We start from the raw sequence: 17,723 nt of genomic DNA, 5'->3' as shown, positions 1-17,723 counted from the left end.
CTTGCTTTTTTCCCTACCTGGGAGCCTCCTGATCCTTTAGGGCTCAGCACAATGCCATTTCTTCTTGTAATCTTATTTCATGCTATCAGGAGTTAGCCACTGGCAATGCTCCCTCCCCTCAATAGTTCTCCATTCTCTGCCATGGACCACACCCCATAGTGCAAACCCAGACATCGCCAGGAACATAGGACCTCAGCTCTTCAGACCCCATTTTTTTTGTACCAGGGATTGAATGCAAGGGTGTCTACCCACTGAGCGATAACCCAACCCTTCTTTTTAGTTTTTATTTTGAGACAGGGACTTGCTAAGTTACTTAGGGCCTCCATAAGTTGCTGAGGCTGGCTTTGAACTCTCAATCCTCTTGCCTCAGCCTCCCAAGCCACTGGGATTATAGGCATGTGCCACTCCACCTGGATCTAGTCCCCTTCTCTGGGCCTGTCCTTACTGACAAGCTTCCTATTCCTACATCCAACCACACAGCAGACATCAAACCTATTCAAAACAGATGTCACTACTGGCTCCCAAACCCATCGTTCCTTCCTGGGGTCTCCATGATGATAGCACAAAGCTACAGTGAGCTCAGGAAGGCTGTCCTCCACCTCCTGCCACCCTCCATGGAATTGATGATTAGCCCACCCATGCTGCCAGCTAACCATTTGCAGTTTGCACCATGCCAGAACTTCCTGACAGATCTATCCTCTCAATGTCACTCTCTTACTCCACTGTCTTTCCATCACCCAGTCATTGGGGCATGTCTACATACACTTTCATTCATAGCTCCTCTCTGTGCAGTCAAGACCAAGCTCAAGGCTATCCACAAGGCCCTCCACATGTCTCTCCACCTATCCCATCCCCACAACCCAGCACTCACAGCTTGAATTTCAAGCTCTGTCAGCAGTCCCTTCCTGGTCTCCTGCACAGATGCAAATTCAGACTCAACACCTGTGCCACAAGGATTCCTCTGCCTCTGACACATACCCAGCAAGCCCTCACAGCAGGCCGGTGTCTTTTAAGGAGAACCAACCTCGTCCATTACTCTTAGGCTGTCCAAGAATGAGAAGCAGGCCAATCACTTATAACCAGGGTGGGCCCAGTGAACACTGTGCCTAGTGCTGCTGTCAGAGGAGAGCTCTGCTCACAAACAGGTGAGAGAGACCAAAATGGACTTATCCTCATTTTGCCTAACATGGAGGGGACATACCGGTTTTCCTTCTGAACAGTGCCTTAAATGGAGTTGAGACCTTCTGGCACCAGAGAGCAAGGGCTCTTGGGTGAAAGAAAAAGGAAACGCTATGGGGGCAGTCACCTCTGTGAAAATGGTGTGGCGCTCCAGGTCCAGATTGTGAAGTTGGGCCAGGAGGAAATCTGCAAAGGAGTGATGCTGCTGCTTGTTCCAGTATTCCTGAGACAGTGTCTATGCAGCAAATGAGCCCAGCGTAGAGGTGCTCAGCCGCACCACAGCATCTGGTGTGGCACAGTCCAGCAGGATCAGCTTGGCCTCCTCAGATACTCTGTGATACAGCTCCTGTGTCAGGTCCCTGGGGCCCTGCCTCTCCACAGCCTACAGCACCACAGAGGCACAGGCATCAGAGTGGTAGCTGATGAAGACGTCAGCAGGGCTGTACTTGTGCCCAGCCAGGAACTGATGGGCCTTCACGTCAGCAAACTGCTCTGCCCACTGCATGAGCTCCTGCACAATGCTTTTCTGCCACCCCTGCACCGGTGGCAGAAAAGCATTGTGCAGGAGCTCATGCAGTGGGCAGCAGCCAGCCTTTGCTGACGTCGAAGGCTCCCATCCGGTTCCTGGCTGGGCACAGTACAGCCCTGCTGACGTCTTCATCAGCTACCACTCTGATGCCTGTGCCTCTGTGGTGCTGTAGGCTGTGGAGAGGCAGGGCCCCAGGGACCTGACACAGGAGCTGTATCACAGAGTATCTGAGGAGGCCAAGCTGATCCTGCTGGACTGTGCCACACCAGATGCTGTGGTGCGGCTGAGCACCACCTGGGCTCATTTCTGCATCGACACTGTCTCAGGAATACTGGAACCAAAGATGATCTCGGGCTGCTGGTCCTCACCGAAGAATAACTGCTGCAGGATCTGCAGGGCCATGTAGTTTTTCGTCAGCACAAGCAAGTAGCGGGATTCAGCTCCTTCTAGCTCCCCCACTGCTGCCGTCTTCATATCCCTGAAAATGTTCTGCTTGATGAGCTCCAGGGTCCTGAGCTCTCCTATGTACCTGACCTCAGGTAAACTGGCCATGAAGATGTCCAAAGCAGGGATGTCATCTTTGCCACTGAAGTTCCGAAGGACTGCATGTGCAATATCCTGTGGAGAAGGCTTCTTGTTAGATGCTCTGGCGGTGGCGAAGACCATCTTGATGAGGCTATAGTAGTCGCGAAGCCCGAAGAATTCCTTGTTCTGCCTGCTGCACACTGTTTCATAGGCCTTGGCAAAAGGAGAAAAGTACCCTCGGACCCTGTCCTGCACCAGGCTGTCTGAAGAGCAGATCCCTCTGGCACTCCATGAGCTCCTTCTCACTGGGGCTGCCACGGGACACAAAGATGCCCCGGTTCATCTTGGCAGGGTCGAGGGCCCAATTGGAAATACCTATGAAGCCGACTTTTTGGTGGGGGGCAGGATCACCTTCAATGCACCCGTCTTCCAGCAATGGGTGCAGAGCCTTCAGGGGCATTTTGGGGGAATCTTCTGCCAAGCCAACCTCATCCAACACCACCACAGACACGTACTGCTGCAGGTCCTTCCCCTGCTGGAAGCGAGCACACTGCTTGAAGGTGTTTATGATGCCCTGTGGGGTGCAGTGGGGGCTACACTGGAATGACACCAGGTGGACCTCCTTTAGGCTTGGAAAGAGAGTGGAGTATGCGGCCTGGCCCTGCATGGCATCTGCCACTATGGTCTTGGCGAGAGATTTGGAGGTTCCGGGCTTTCCCACCAGGAAGAGGGGTATCTTCAGCTCAATGCAGATGATCATCATGAAGACATTCTCCTTCAGAGCCAAGTTCCTGGCTATGGTTTTCCTCAGAGGCACCCCACTCAGGAAAAGATCCTGTGCGTGTGTGATCTCGTCCAGGATGACCCCGCTGTTGTCATATGATTCTGGAAAATACCTGCAAATGGCTCTGCGGTAGGACTCCTTCTCCTTTAAGGAGGCATGGTAACAGACCCCCAGAGCCATCACCAGGGACCAGAGGACGGGGTCTCTCCTGAAGTTATTTTTGCTGACACTGGTCTCACAGAGAAAGGTGTTCAGCTTCACCAAGAGCATCTCACTGCAGCCATGAAACCATGTGAACACCTTCACACAGCGCTCCACATCCCGGAGGCTGACGAAACTGCACTCACTTTTAGTGTTCCTCATGAACCTCTGAGAGGCAGAGAGCACTTCCGTGATCACACAAGTCTCCTTCTTGTTGATCCTGACGTGGTCCACCAGTCTCTGAACAATCTGCTGGATGTAGAGCTTTTCAGCAGTGTCATTCAGTTGCCCAAAGTCCCACACCAGAGGAATCAGGCTCGGGGGCAGGGCGTGGACACGGTACACCAGCTGCCTGAGGGGAATGGAGCCCAGCCTGTCTGCTGTCTCCTCTGCACTGACCCTGTACCCCAAACCAGCTGACTCCAAACAGCAGATGGTCTCCTGAGAGTGCTTCCTGTAAGGGTTGCAGGCAGCTATGATGTGCAAGCCTGAGCCCTCCTCCAGTGGCTGGCCATCCACGGTCTGGTCACACAAGACTTCCTTAATACAGCTTATGGCTTCTGTTGTGTTGGCTTCGTCAAAGAACAAGATAGTGTCCAACTGGTGTTGGTCCTTATTGGATAAGGCAGTTTTCTCAGCCTCCAAGACTTTGGAGTAGATCATGGCTGCAGTTGTTCCTCCATGAACCTTGACCAACTTCATGGTCTCAGCCTGGGCACCACAACGCTGCAGATCACTAAGGAATTTAATGAGCCTGGTTTTCCCACAGCCTGTTTCTACCATGATGATAACTGGGATCCCACAGCGGAACCGCATCTCAATGGCCAGAATCTTGAGCATGTTGTCTGTTGTAAGCTCATATGTTTCATCAGGGTCCAGGGCCCAAGAAATTCCTAGTGGCTGGCAGAGTCTCAAGATTTTCTCGTGTTTGGGCAGGTTATCAAAGTCAACATTGAAGGGCACGCCTTGAAGCAACAGCCTTATGTACAGTTCTTCTGTTATGACATCTTTCTTGATTATCTTCCCATTGAGATGGTTGATGGCATCAACGCTGCCATTCTCATTGGGCCGAAGATGGAAGCCTATGAATGTCATGGTCTCGTGGTCACCATTGAAGAACACATATGGGTGAGGCTCTGACTCCCACCTCCTCCGGAGAGTGAAGGGGGCGAGCTCTTCTTCATTGACACCATCCGTGGTGACCGTGTGCTTCCCAGGGCTCTGGTCAGAGGTATGAAGTGTTGGTGTGGCAAAGTCTCTTGCCATGAAGATCATGAAGGTGACCACAAAGTTCTTGAAGCCCTGTAGTGCGTCTTCAGTACATCCTGGATTGCAGAATGGAGAGGCCTCACAGTCCTTGAGCTGACAGTTGAGGAACCGAGCAAAATTCCAGAGTTCTGACCAGGAGGGGTTGATGACCCCGCAGTATATGAGTAGGTGCTGGATCCATTTCCCTGGGGTACCTTCAACAGAGCCTTCTTGATAGTGAAATGTGTCTAGGTTTTCTTTTTGATGGAATTGTTTTAAATATTGGTAAGGTCTTTGGAAAGTGGCACTTTGGAACTCTCTCTCATCCATTCCAGGCTCTATGACGCTCCTCTCAGGGCTCAGCTCCATGGCTATCACTTCACTGGGAGGTTTGCAGGTGACTTTGGGGAAGATACCAAGAAAACTGAACTGGGGGACATGTGGATTCTGCAAAGAAGAGACATAAGTAGAAGTTAAAACTTGATTTCCTGGCAGACACCTTCAATGCAGTCTACCCTGGATGGGACTTTATGAAAAAAAAAATCACTTGAATGCATGTGGCTATCTGCAGTCTATTGTTCACAGAGGCTGGCATCTGCATGTTAGGGTACTACAAAAGCTCAACTATGGCAGCTGTATTATGAACCAGGAAACCATTTCCAATCCTGCGGCTCCATCTCTCCACTAAGCACAAAGGTGTGTGACAATAGAACTCCCACCATCTAATGGGTTTCTATGCGTGAAGTGTCCCTGCCGTGTTCACTGGCAGTGAATATAGGAGAGAGTGTCTGTCAACAGAGGAATCTCCCATCACTCAGCATGGCTGGGACTCAACCCAGACACACAGCACCAATCTGACAGATCCAGACAAATCCAAGATTCTGCCAATCAACACAAGAGCATTCTCATTCCAGACATCATTGAATTCTAAGTCCAAGCATGCATTTCCCCTGACACTGTACATGCTGCTCCTCTAAGGCAAAAGTGGGAAACAACTAAGATGTGTCACCCCAAGCCACAGGCCACAGAATCAAAAGTGTACCATGACCACCTGCAAATGCCCTTGTACATACCTGCTTTGAAGACCTCCTTGACTGCACTAAATTTCTTTCTGTAATTTCAATGATATATAAATAGCACGGATTCCAAAGCCACATTTTCCCACTTGTATCCATTAGGTATTGTAAAATGAGGAGTTTGAAAAGAAAGACCCAAGTTCCAGACTGTACCCAAAGACAGAGAAGCATGGGTTTAAAAATAAACAATTGCCAACCATCTCTCCCAACCCCCAGGACCCTCCTGTCTTGTTCCTTGAGAGAAGGGTATCGACCACAGGTAGGTGTAGAAAGAAGAGACTCTTCATACAGGGAGAAGCAGGTGGGTCCCTTGGAATTACACTTTCTGATGTGGCCATTTGGTTGCCATATGGGAACTTACCGAAGCAGTCACATCAAAGTGGAATATCACAGGCGTTTTCCCATACTGAGAATCCCAGAAAGACAGGAGGGAACCCAGGACGCGGCCCTCATCCACCTGAGTGTCAGTCAACCGAACAATCTTTAAAGGCACCTTTTCACTGTTTAACTTCTTTTTCAGTTTTTCATGCAATCTCTTCACATAGAGAGATTTCCCTGTAATGTTAAAATAAGGAAATGAGATCCCAAGCCTATGGATCAAGAGGAAGAGAATCCAGAGAGATTAGAAATTATGTCTCAGGCAAGAGCAGTGGCACCTGCGTGTAATCCCACCTACGTGGGAGGCTGTGGCAAGAGGATTGCAAGTTCAAGACCAGCGTCAGCAATTTACTGAGGCCCTAAACAACTTAGTGAGACCATGTCTCAAAATAAAAAATAAAAAAGGTTGGGGATGTGGCTCAGTGGTAGGGCACCCCTGGGGCAAATCCAGTTTAAAAATAATAAAAACAGTTATTTCTCTGTGTAAAATTCAAAAGTGATGCAAGGGAATAACAGAATAGAGCACAACTCCACCATGAAGCCAGAGTCCCCAGCTGTCACCCACTCAGCATCCTGGCATTCTCCATGATGACAGCAGTGGAAGTGTAATAATGTAAAAGCAGAGGTATGTCCCGAGCAGGGAGGGGAGGGCAGGTTTTGTCCTGACAGGGCACAGGGATGCTCATGGGATGAAATCAACAGAATGGAAGTCACCACCTCTTATTAAGGACACATGTCAGTGACTGAAGGGAGGGTGCGAAGCACTCTTCTCCTGGAGCCAGAGCAGCTGTGCCTCCTCTGCTCACACTAATGCGACCCAGAAAAGGTCAAGGGTTTACACAAGAAAAAAGTGACCTGCAGAGAAGTCCATCCAAGGAGGAGCTGGGCTCCCAGGAACTGCAACCTGGGTGGAAAGGGGGCCCCTTCTAGAGGAAGTACTGACTGTAGGCAGTCAGACCCTCCTGAGACTCACTTTCCCACCTGCAGAGGGGTGTCATCTGAGGTGCCCACTGCTGCAGAGGCAGGGGTCATTGGGAAACCCTGAGAGACTGCCTGCCCACCCCAGTGTTCTCATTACCAACTCCCGCTCTCTCGGAGGCCACAATCCCCACACACATCCGGTCTCTGAACACAGCTGCTGCGGACAGAGTCTGTGCTGGGACCTGGTAGTGATGTGCCAGGTAGTCCTGGATGGCATGGAGGGGTGCCTGGGGGATGAGGTGGACTTTGTGCTGACTGAAGGCTGAGGGCAGGTAGCAGCATTCCTGTGCCACATCACAGACCACCACCAGCTGGTAGTCCTCCCAGGGACACTGTGTGCACAGGCTTCGGAAGAGGGCCTCTGCCTGGCAGGCCACCTCGTAGCTCAGCTGATCCGCAAACAGCAGGCTGTAGACCTTGTGCCCCTGGGAAACCGGGGCCAGGTAGCGATGCAGGAACAGGGCCACCTCCTCAAATGTGGTCCCCGGGGTACAGAGTAGCACCTCATCAATGGTGGGTAGGGGCTGGCCTGAGGCCTGCATGTAGATGACCAAGGTAGCCAATAACACCTCAGAGTGGCCACATAAGACCAGGTTGGGCTGGCCAGCCTGAAGGCCCAAGGGGAGTGACCGTTCCACAGGAGACCTGCCCATCCTAGCCAGGCGAGCCAGACAATGGCCCAGGGCCTCCAGGTCCAGGCAGCCAGGCAGAAAGACACTCACGCTCTCCAGCGACTGTTCCATGATGGCCCTCAGCTTGGTCACCAGGCTGATCTCAGCGGATTGCAATGAAGGTAATTTTTCCATCACTGTCCTCACTTGGTGTCTGGGGGCCTCATTGAACCCCTCAGTGGCCCTTAAAAAGTCAGCTGGGGTGCAGTTGTCTTTGATGAAGGACAGCATCAGGAGGGCAGCTTAGCTGGGACTCTGCTTCCTGAGCTCGGTGCTCAGGAGGATCAGCTGCTCGGCTGTGTAGAAGTTGAGGTAGAAGTGCTCCCTGCGCTTTCTGCTCACCAGCTCCTTCCAGTCATCCAGGAAGTGCTCCATCTGCCTGCAGAGGGCTTCCAGGAGCTGGGTGATGTCCCCACTCTCTGTCAGCTGGCTTACCAACTCCAATTGGAAGTCCATGCAGATGGAGATGCCATTCCTGGGGCAGCAGTAGACCTTGGCAGTCCAGGTCCAGAACAGCATGTTTCCCACAGAGTACAGATTCAGGAAGGCTTGCACGAGCCACTGCACATGGCGGAATAACTGCGGGAAACAGGGGCATGAGGCAGACATCACAGTGAGCTAGTGAAGAAGGACGTGCCAATCTAGACACACACGGGTTCTAAGTAAAGGGGCTTGGGTTCACTCCTCCCACAGGGTCACTGGGAAACACGAAAAGCCTAGGGAGAGGGCAGCTACCTTCAGGAGGAGATCAGGTGGCAGATAAGAATGTTGATGTGCGCTGGACTGTGCTCAGTGGTAGAGCACTTGCCTAGTATGTGCCAGGACCTGGCTCTATGGCTGCACTGGAGGAAAAAATGTCTACTGTGAAGTGCAAATAAACTGTAAGGAAAGAACCTATAACAGGAGATATCTATATCTATATCTATATCTATCTATCTATCTATCTATCTATCTATATATATATATAGAGAGAGAGAGAGAGAGAGAATTTTAAAAAAAACCAACAACCTGTGTCAACAATTATTTCAGGGTTTTTGGTTTTGTTTTTTTTTTTTTTTTTTTTGGTACTAGGGATTGAACTCAGGGTGTTCTACCATTGAGCTATGTCCCTAGCCCTTTTTATTTTAAGACAGAATCTCACTAGGTTGCTGAGGCTGGCCTCTAACTTGCAATCTTCCTGACTCCCTCCTGAGTCACTGATGTTACAGGCATGTGCCACCACACCTGGCTTGATTACTTTAGTTTTGAAGAAGAGTGCCCATTAGAATCTTGAGGTGTTTGACTTTACCAATTTACAGAGTAAACAAAGACATTTGTGCTTCTTTTTAAGATCTATCTATTTGGTCACCTCCTGCTAAATGCAGCTGATTAACCACTATTGGTGACAGAACCTTCTGATGTTCTTAAGGAGGAGCTGATACGTCCAGGGCCTGTCCCACCTCAGATGTGGCTCCAGGCAAGGTGCACCCTGCAGACCCACAAGCTCCACTCTCTGGAGCCACTCTGTCCACTGGAGGCCAACCCCTGCCCCTTCCCCTTTGCAAGCAGAAGGGCAGTGAGCATGCCCAGCCTGAGGCAACAGGGCACCTGATCACCTCAGAAAACCTCTCCACTTCCATATTCTTGTGGTCTTTCTTGCCAGACATCAGCATCAGCTTGTTTAAAAGATCCCTCAGCTCTTCCAAAGTGTAGGAGCGCTCTGGCTCCAGTTCACTGTGACCCCCAGGGAGGATCAGGCTCAGGATTGCATCTGGGGAGATCTGGGAGGCACAACATGTTTAGAGGCCATTTTCTGGTCGCTGAAACCCTGACTCTGCAGCAGACCAGCGCATGCCACCAACACTGCACCTAGAATCTGGGAGAGCTCACCTTCTGGTCACCTGTGGATGCCCTGATCTCATCGATGCCTCTGCTGTTGATTGCTGTGGCCAGGGACAGGGACGAGAGCTTAATGGATCCATGGCTTTCCTTCACTGTCTTCAGCCACTCCAAGTTCCTGGCAGAATCTCGCTGTTGGAATAAAAGCAGAGAACATGGGCCAGGGTTCGAATGACTGTCTTCCTGGATGTCCTCTTCCTGCCTCTGCCCTTGCTGGGCAAACTCCAGCCACTCTCCTCCAGGACTCTGGGTGTAGCTGCTCACCCAATGCCTAAGGCTGTCTCAGGTGCCTCTGACGGTCCCTCAGGACCCTGCCTGGTCCCCAAGGACCCTGGCCACTCAGTGTGGCTGTGCTGGTGCCTGATTCCTAGCTGACACTTGGAGTGCACGTGGCCTGCACTTATGGATGATTGGGTGGATGGCCACAGGCCACACTCCCAAGTGAAATGCCACCATCCTGTTACGTTCCCAGAACAAAGGCCCTCTGAGGAGAGATGCTTGACTGAACAGGAGCCCTTAAATCTTAATGTCCTGCCATGGTCCCTGAGCATGACCCGAAGAACTTGAAAAATTGCAACAGAATGTCAGCTTCTAGCAGAAAAACGAAACTGCAAATTGCTCTCTCTGTCCATCTCCCAACCCTCCAAACACACACAGGATTTTCCCAAGGCTGATGCAGGCTTCTGGACATCTCTTCTCGTTGGGCGAGTTATGAGTGTACGTTTACTCAGATGCTGGTACAGGTAGTTTACTTAAGAGTTTTTTTTCTGATAAAAAATCAATATTAATTGTGAAAAATACTCAAAAGTAACCAAACAAAAGGACAATTACTACCATTCAGAGAAAACTGCTGCACACCCTTTTGCACACTTCCTATCATGTTCTTTCCACACTTTTCCTGTAGGGTGGAGACTGCTCTGGACATGCAGTTCTGTAGCTCTGTTCCAGCCCAAGACAAAGAAAGCATTTCCATATGTGAAGAAAAGCTGGTTTTAAACATCAGTTTAAATGGCTGCCTACATGCCTACATGCCTCCATGCCCACGTGCCCTCAAAGCACAGCTGCTCCCCAGGGCTGCAAGACCTCCATGCCTTGGAACCAGGCACAAGACTCACCAATTTACAGGGCAGATGGAGGTCATTTTGCAGAGCCTTCCAGAGTTCCCTCAACTGTTCCATGAACTCGCTGAAGCCTGCCTTCTTGTCCAGCTTATACAGCAGGGATGCATAGCCCTGCACAGCATCATGGAAGCAGGCTACCGGGTCCACGTCAATGTCACTGTCTCCAGCTGAGATGGAGGCCAGGTCCACAAACACTTGGAGCTCGGTGATGCCTGGGGCAGAGAACAGATCAGCACAGGACCACTCCAGGATTCTGCACAACTCTCACCTGGAGCACGATCCTTCATGAGGCCATCAATAGACGCTAAGTAAACACCTAGGATGTGTGATACTTCCTGCCTTCAGTTAGGACACCAGGGCACCTTTTCTTTTGCAGCATATGATGACACCACTGACCAACATCTAACCTTTACCAAAAATGTCTCAGGCACTGTTCTAGGCTTGTGTATAACTTATTTCCTTTAATCCACAAACATCATCACTTAAACAATTCAGATTCAGTTGGTTAATAACATGTGGACAATTACTTATTTAAAAAACTGAGATAATTCCCCCAGGGTTAATTACTAGTCAAAGAATGTACATCAAAGCACTCAGGAGTACAAGGTGGAAGCAGCACAGCTCTGTATGAGAGTTGGAGCCAGCACAGCCTTAGTGGCAGCAGGAGGTGGTCTTCTAGGCTCTGCCCCTGCTCCACCTCTTTGAACTTTCTTTCTTACCTCTCCTCCCCTGCCTCTATCTAGTCCACACAACCATGCAGGCTGCCTAGCGCTAGGCTGAAAGAGAAATGCACATTTTCTACAAGCTTAGAGCAGCAATGCCCCCCTGCCTGCAAGAGCTTACCTAGGCCTCTGGCAGAATGAGTTAGAAGGAGCAAAGGAAATCCAGATGCTTACGAACACAGATGGAGAGAGCAGCAAAGCAAACGGTTTTAACCAGAACCCTGAAAAGCCGTCCTGATGCAGACTGCACTGTGGGCCTGGAAGCAGACACTGTTCCCTACTTAAAGCACACACAGGAATGAGTCAGAGTGACCTCAAGCTCAGAAACCCCACTTGGCAAACAACTGAAGTCAAGTCCCCCCCATACCTCCCAGGGCCTTCTGCAGGGCCAGCTCCTCCAGACACTGGCAGCAGGGCTCGCTGATGTCCTGCAGCAGCTTCTTAGCCCAGATATGCTGTGGGCTGATCTGGTCCAGTGTCTCAAGGAGGGTGGCCTCGAAGTCATCAATCTGCAAGATGAAGCTCTGCTGTGGGCTGCACCAGAGACTACCCATGCCTGCCCCGCCCCCATATGCCTGGACCAGCAGCTGCTACGGCAACAGCATGACACACTCTTGCACCAAGGATAGCATGACCTCCACAGCCCTCCTTGCTGGGCAGCAGTAGCTACTGTCACCGGTACCCAAGGTCCTATGGGGAAGCTTACTAGGACTTTGAAACCTGCTCCTCACAATAGCCCTGCCAGGTCCATGTCGTTGGTTTCTCTGTTTTGGGGAGTTACTCACGTATGTACCGAAGGGTTCAAGTTTAGGTATGCACACTTCCATACTCTGTGCTAAATTCTAAGCATTATCACACCCGTCTCTACTGAAAAATGGGCTACACATGGCTTAGAAACCTGAGGCTAAGAAATAGGAAGAAGAGACTCAGGCCTGAGTTACAACAGGAACAAGGTACCATTTGGCATTTCCACCAGAACTAGGGAGAGGTACCTGGACAGCTGACGAAATATTTCCTTTTGTGCTTTTACAACCTAAAAAGATGAGATTCCTTTAGAAAAGGGATGGTTTCTCTATCCCAAATTTTGGGTTTTCATATCAACTCAAGAAAATTTACTAGCTAAGGAACAGTCACACTGTCTCAAGCAAAGGTAAAAACCCAGGGCTTGGAATATTCCAGACTTAGTGCAACCTAGATGAGAGTCCTTGAAGGGTGCTGCCACACTGACCTTCCTAGAAGCCCTGGGGCTTCCAAGGAGTCTGAGGTAGGCCCCTACCTCCCGGGAGTCCCCAGAAAATAACTTAAAAAGTTTATTAAAGTGTAAATAACACTGAAGTCACCGGTCAATCCAAAATTGTTTTTGACTTGCAAGATGACCTTGGCCGAGCTGATTGCCTGGTGCAGGCTATGGTACTCCTTGATCTGTTCAACACATTCTGAGATCCAGCCCCTCTGGGCCTGGGGGTCTACTTTACACATGATCTGAAGGTCTGAAGTCAGGTCATTGTATTTATCTACAAAGTCCTTGAAGATGACTGATTTCTCCAATGGTGACCTCTCCTGACTTCAGATCCTGATACAATTTCATGAACTTTTGGTAACAAGGTGAGTACAAGAACTCATAGGCCTCTATAAGCACAAGGGTTCGCCTTTCAGATTCTCCTTGGGGATGGCTTAATGACTCTGCAGCTTCTTCCCAGAAGATCTGGAAGATGTGGCTGTCCATCAGGGAGTCTATCCTTGCAGCCATTTCCTGGACCTCACAGTCCAGGTTGTAGTGAGTCATCTGCTTGCAGGCTGAGGATGCCAGCTGGCTCACCCTTATGGCTTCATTCAGTCTTTTGTGGTTCAGATCTTCTTAGTGTCTTGCTTCAATCTCTCCAAAGTCCACTTGGGAAACCATAGGAAACATGGAAGTTAAACTGCTAGTCATCTTATTTTACTTTCCTAGAATTTCTAATCATTTCTTTAAGAAAACCATTTCTTTAAGTGAATACCATTGCTGCGATTTTTGTTTCAATAAGAATTCATCCCTCCTCCCCTCCTTCTTGCCTTGGGCTTGCTCATCAGTTTTAATAATTAAAAATAGACTGTAAGCTCTTGTATGGAGGGGACAGCTGGAAACACACATTTATCCCCCACCCCCAAATCCCACTCCTGTGGCAGATTAGAAATTACTTTTGAAAGATCAGAATCAGCAGGAACGAGGAGAGTAGAAAAGGAGACTGATAGCAACACAAGCTGGGAAGTGGAAAGACAGCCACACCGGTGGCAAAAGACACTTGGGGCCTGAGAATATAGAACCTGAGGCCACAGCAGACATAAGCTCAGCCAGGCCTAGCACCCTAGACTGGGAAAGGCAGAGAGGGAACTGGAATTGGGTTCCAAGTCTGTTTAAGAAGCAGTTGGTGAGAGTCCACCTCTACCATGCAGGCAGATGGGGGCTGCTCTCTACTGGCAAGGGGCAGAAAGGACCACCTGCAGGGTTCTTAGGCCTGGAGGCTACTTCTGAACACACACCTGTCTTGGGCAGCTCCAGAGGACAGGTATTATTCAACCTAAGGACCAAGAGGATGACATAGCCACCAAGGCAGGAAAGCAGAAGTAAAGCAGAGACTCCACCTCCTCCTCTCCCACTTGGCTCCAGAAACCTGGCGGCAGGTAGGGGCTGCAAAGATGATCAGCCCTCAAGAGAAGCCCTCAAGGACCAGGTCAATTTAGGGGCAACCACAGAACCCCAAGGGCCTTGGCCCAGAAGCACTCAACCTATCAATCCATTTGTAGGGACTGCCTTCATAGACACAGACAAACAAAAATCTCCAACTAGAATAGGAAAAGCTTTAAAGCGGGAAATAGATACCAAAAACCTCAACAGGGCTGGTATAGCTCAGTGGCAGAGTGGTTACCTGGCAAGCACAGAGCCTAGGTTTGGGCTGGGATTGTAGCTCACTGGTGACTGCTTGCTTAGCACATGCGAGGCACTGGGTTTGATCCTCAGCACCACGTAAAAAAAAAAGAAAAGGAAAGCTTCGTTCCGTCCCAAGAATACAAAAAAGAAAAGAAAAGAAAGAAAGAAAGAAAAACAAACTAACAGAAAAAAGCAACTTGGATGAAACTGGAAAATATGCAAGAAAAAGAAAACCTTTAAAAATACCAATAATCTCTGAAATAAAACATACTGTAATCATGAGCCATGAGAACAGCATGGTACATAAATGGGCAGATCTTTCAAGGAGAAAGGGAATGCCTTTAAATTCAGTGTATGTGGGAGCTGACATGAAAAGTTAATGTCCAGGCTGCAGGAGGAGGTCAGGAGGCTCAGGAAGCGAAGCCCAAGCAGGAGAGATGTCATGGGAGTCAGGCAACCATGCCAGGAGCCCAGAAGCTGTTTATGTGCACCCTGCAAGAGGGAAAGCACAGTGAACCAATTCAGGAGAACGCTCTAGAGCTCTAAGACTAAATATCCGGCTGAGACCTGTCAGTGCCTCATCCTAGAGATGGAAAAGAGACCCAAAGCCAGGCACAGATTAATGTTAACCTCAGAATACCAGGGCCACACAGCTCTCAAGAGCATCCAGAGAAGGACAACAAGCTCCATACAGAGGATCAATAGTGAGAATGCATCTGACATCCCAATGCAGCACTCAGGCAGCACTCTGAAGGAAACTTTGCCCCTGGCCCAATGATCAACCTACAGCAGGGGCACAGTTCTGTATCTGGCCTCCTATGTCCCCGTGCCAGCAAGCAGTAGATGCCACTCTCTGTCAAACAGGAGTCAAGCACAGGCCAGAGCCAAGGAAACCTGTGAGACGAGGGGAGATTGAGGGCCACCTCCTCGCTAGGGAAAATAAGCCCTCTGTCCTGGGAGACTCTTCAGAGACATCCACTCAGATAGCTGGTACAGTTTTGGGTTGAATTTGAAATAAACACAATGAAAAAGGGGAAAAGGAAGTATCAAGGCAAGAAATGCAATTCCACCAGCTACAGAAACTTTGTTCCAGAACCGTGGAGTGGCCGTGGTCCACTGCACGGCTCCCCTGTGAATCCTGTGTTCACACCATGGTGAAGGCCTGACCCTGAAGAAGGTGCCAATAACTCAGGATACCACTGGGAGTGACAGAGCAGCAAGCAGCCTCATGTTCAGGGCACAGACTGGAGAAAGATCTACACCTCCCCTCCTTGGGAAGCCAGCATAGGACACTGACACTGGGAAATCAGGGACATCGATGGGTATGGAGGCACACAAACAAGAATGTACAAGGGGAAGGTGTTTCCCCAGGCAAACACATTGAAAACTGAGTCAAGGATGTTTTTTAAAAGCTTCTCCCTGAAAAAAAAGGCCCCACTATTTGTGGCCTGCTTCGTCCCTGTGACAGCTCTCAAGGGTTCCCAGCGCAACTGCGGGAGCAATACCTTGGATGATGTGCTTCACCTTCCCACACAGCCTCAGGAGGCTGTCCACCTGTCTCTTCTCTCTCTTCAGAAACACGACTTCATCCATCCTCCAGTTCAGTGTCTCTTCCATATCACAATTTTTCTCTTGGAATGAAGAACTTTCTGTCTCTGGAAAACAATGACAAAGTCAGCCAAAGGAAACAAACTTCACGGCACCACTTTCTCTCTCTGGGAGTGCCCCACAGTCACCACCAGAAGGACAAGAAGGCCTCCACTTGGTGGAATAGAGGAGGACAGTCAGCACACAAGCGAACACAGTCTTCTTACCAGCCTGGCCACAGCTCACCTAACTGCCACAGGTCCAGAAACTGACTTTTGTGCTTCAGGATCAGCTCCAAACGTCTGACCAATATGGACCCATCCAGGATGTCACCAGCAACCTTCATGAAGACAGAGCTGGCGGCAGCCATCAACCTCTTGGCGTCCTCTGTGATGTTGGCTAACAGCTTCTCCTTAGAGCCGTGAGTCCCTGCCCCTCTCACCTCTTTGCAGCTAGAACCTCTCACCAGCCCCATGCCCACTGGGTGCCTATAGCAGTCAGTGGTGTTTCCAGATGTGCTGACGCCCCTCTCAGATATGCCTGTAACTGTGAGGTTAAAGTTTTACCCTAGTGCATCTCCTGTCTGGGACGAGGAGACCCTTCCAATGGACAGAATCAGCCAGAAGAACCACAGTGCTCAGGGTTGAAGGCCTGAGCCCACGTTACAGTGAACGTAGTTCTTGGACTACACATGATATCTTTTGAAATTCACCTGTCTTGAGAAACCCTGCAGTAGTACAAAAATAAACTGCAACAGGACAAGCTCACATCAGAGGCCACTCCATGGGTGCAGGGAAGCATCTGCACAGCACCCAGGAAAAAGGCAGATCCATGCTGCAGCTTCATGCTCTGCCTATCTTGTCTGCGGATCAAAACCTAGAACATGAGCTTTTGGAGCAACTAGAGGACAATATTTTAAAACATGACTAGTTTAACTGCCAGATTATTTATCTCACAGTAATATGAGGCTCGTGTAGTATTATAAGAAGACCAAGTTTATCTTTACCATTAAAAACAAAGATAGCAGGGGGCTGGGGTGCATCTTGGTGGTAGTGTGCTAGGCTAGCAAGCACGAGATCCTGGTTCATCTCCAGCATCACACACACACACACACACACACACACACACACACACACAGTGAAGCTGAGATGACCTTCAGTGGGAGAATTGACCAACCCAAGAACATCCAGACAAGGGGACTTTGCTCAGTGATAAAAGGAACAGAGCCATGAACCAGGAAAAGACAAGGAGGAGCCTTAACTGCATGCTGCCAAGTATGTAGAGTGTAATACAGCAGGCTGCTGTGGCCCGTTCAGGACCACACACTACTCCTGGTATGTCCTGGTGTAGAACAGAGCAGCTGGTCTTGGTTACTCTTTCAAGCAGAGCAGATGTAAATTTCCTTAACCTGAACACTATATTACAAATATCTACAAAGCAGGAAATAAGCCAAAGAAGTTCCTGAGATATTAGGAACATAGCTAGTACAAATGTTTTTGTATTCTTATAGTAGGGGCCATTCAGGTAATTAAAGTTGTTTCGAATTGTGCATAAAAGTTTGCTAGATTAGCATGATATTTTATCTGATTTTTGAAAGTATTTATACTCAATAAGAAGGAAGAAAGATAAGAAAAAGTTGTTCAATTTACACCAAAAAATGAAGCTAATCTTCTCAATTTATTGATTGTACATATGAAGTACAGATGCAGATATAGATGCAGATATATAAATCTATAGATAGTTAAGAGGAAACCAGCACAGAAAGAATATAACAGAATTCTATTTTTTTAGAGTCATAATTTCCAAACCTCTGAGAAGTGGGGAAAAAATCTTAAATTTTGCATTGCTCAGTCTTCACAGTATAAAATTTAAGAAAATTAAAATACTTCCAAACATTTCATGTTTTTCACCAAACTTTTTATTTAATACATGAAA

The 17,723-nt window shown here is 49.1% G+C and overlaps 1 pseudogene; it reads right to left on the bottom strand.

Moving 5' to 3' along the window:
- Window positions 1-17,723, bottom strand: part of LOC113178543 (E3 ubiquitin-protein ligase RNF213-like) — a 96,448-nt pseudogene that overhangs the window by 37,118 nt on the left and 41,607 nt on the right.

Source organism: Urocitellus parryii (genome assembly GCF_045843805.1).
Source record: "Urocitellus parryii isolate mUroPar1 chromosome 13 unlocalized genomic scaffold, mUroPar1.hap1 SUPER_13_unloc_1, whole genome shotgun sequence".
Classification (NCBI taxonomy): Eukaryota; Metazoa; Chordata; class Mammalia; order Rodentia; family Sciuridae; genus Urocitellus; species Urocitellus parryii.
The sequence above is the reverse complement of the archived record's forward strand: the minus strand, read 5'-3'. Positions and strand labels throughout refer to the sequence as shown.